This window comes from Schistocerca gregaria, unplaced genomic scaffold (genome assembly GCF_023897955.1).
Source record: "Schistocerca gregaria isolate iqSchGreg1 unplaced genomic scaffold, iqSchGreg1.2 ptg000612l, whole genome shotgun sequence".
NCBI classification, from domain to species: domain Eukaryota; kingdom Metazoa; phylum Arthropoda; class Insecta; order Orthoptera; family Acrididae; genus Schistocerca; species Schistocerca gregaria.
The window spans coordinates 14,515-16,687 of NW_026062001.1; the positions used below are offsets into that span (position 1 = coordinate 14,515).

Consider the following 2,173-nt stretch of genomic DNA (forward strand, 5'->3'; position numbering starts at 1 on the left):
CGAAGCACGACTCATGCCTAGTACTCACAGCTTTACTTCTGCCCGTATCTGTCTCCTACCTTCCAAACTTTACAGAAGCTCTCCTGCGAACCTTGCAGAACTAGCACTCCTGAAAGAAAATATTGCGGAGACATGGCTTAGCCACAACCTGGGGGATGTTTCCAGAATGAGATCATCAGTCTGCAGCGGAGTGTGCGCTGATATGAAGCTTCCTCGCAGATTAAAACTGTGTGCCCGACCGAGACTCGAACTCGGGACCTTTGCCTTTCGGGGGCAAGTGCTCTACCATCTGAGCCACCGAAGCACTATTCACGCCCGGTATTCACAACTTTCTTTCAGGAGTGCTAGTTCTGCAAGGTTCGCAGGAGAGCTTCTGTAAAGTTTGGAAGGTAGGAGACGGATACTGGCAGAAGTAAAGCTGTGAGTACCGGGCGTGAGTCGTGCTTCGGTAGCTCAGATGGTAGAGCACTTGCCCGCGAAAGGCAAAGGTCCCGAGCTCGAGTCTCGGTCGGGCACACAGTTTTAATCTGCCAGGAAGTTTCATATCAGCGCACACTCCGCTGCAGAATGAAAATCTCATTCTGGAAACATAAAATTTATCTGCCATTAACGTAAAATCTATTTTTCAGCGCACTGTAATAAAGACTCACTTCAGATGATTGGACAATTAAAGAGAACTCAAACCGTTATTTTAATAGTATTCGTAGGTCCAATGCAGCATTTACCGTGGACAGTCCCTGAGCCTAGACTGTCAGTTTTATGTAGGCAGCACTACTTTAAAAAAGCACTCCGTCTTCAGGCCACAAGTGGCCAATCAGGACCATCCGACCACCACGTCATCCTCACTGAGGGTGGAGGAGGAACTGGCTCTCCCACTCTTTGTGGTAGTTTCCTTTGACTGGAGCCGCTACTATTCGGTCGAGTAGTTCCTCAATTGGCATCGCAAGGCTGAGTGCAACCCGAAAAATGGCAACAGCGCATGGCGGCCCGGATGGTCACCCATCCATGTGCCGACCACGCCCGACAGTGCTAAACTTCGGTGATCTGACGGGAACCGGTGTATCCACTGCGGCAAGGCCGTGGCCCCTACCACATTTACATGATATTTTTGATCGTAGATCAGGTCCGATGGATCGAAAGAATGGACGTTTACCATGTTATGCACATTTATATTTTCACTACGTCGACACAGCTGGTCCAATTTCGACCACAGGTGATGGTAGCTATAATGATCGTGCCAAGCATCCCGTGTACATTAGTTGCACCCAAGTGTGTGGGCATCACAACATTCATGACATTTAAATTTGTTACTTCTTTGCTACTATATTCGCAATAAATTTCGCAGACAGTATCCGCATACGACGCTGAATGTACCTACAAAATTATATCATTGTACGACACATGTTTCAGGAGATAGGTCATAAAAACTCAGGACAAGGCCAGACGCTGCATAGTACGGGCGTGGACGCACAGCTGTAAATAAATGCCTGGTCAACGCCAAGCTTTTCCGCTAGTCATCTATAAAGATAAAAAATCCCCAATATTGTCCACCAGCGTATTTTTCTAAAACCTTTATTTCGTCATCCATTATTTTCCTGTAAAAATCGAAAATACCGTCCATCATTGTGTTTTTAAAAATCGTCTCTTATTGTCATCTATTTTTATGTATTTTAAGCCATCTATCGCTTGTGTAACATGTGGCTACAAGTCCATTCCCTTTATGGGGGAATCGAAATAATACACAACGGAAAAACGTGTGGGCCAATTTCTTCCTCATTTTTCGGAACTTCTGATAATAGTAAATCGTTGGCTTTTTGAGAGCGTGGTAGGTAGCTACAAGAGATTAGTGTAAGATTAGAATTTGGGTCAGATACAGTGCCAGGAACTTTTGTTTCTATCTGGCTAGCTTCGGAGTACTTCACCATCTACTAAGTGATGCGTTTCAATGTGAATGGTGTGTTCTGTCCTAGGTCTACCCTTTACTGCACAATGCTGTTCCTTCGATGCTATTAAAACCAGGATGTTATCAAAATATATGCACAGTGGCAGACTGGAGTCTGCTGAAATATTTCCAGCGGAGGGGAGTGCGGGAGGAGCGTCGGGGCTGGAGTGCATGATTCTGAAACTGGCTCTCTGTGTACAAATCAGCTGGTCAGTTACGAGATGCAACAAG

General features: G+C 45.7%; 1 pseudogene; it reads right to left on the minus strand.

Moving 5' to 3' along the window:
- Positions 1-967: 967 nt before the first annotated feature.
- LOC126316901 (5S ribosomal RNA) lies at positions 968-1,085 on the minus strand (annotated as a pseudogene).
- Between the last annotated feature and the right edge of the window lie 1,088 nt (positions 1,086-2,173).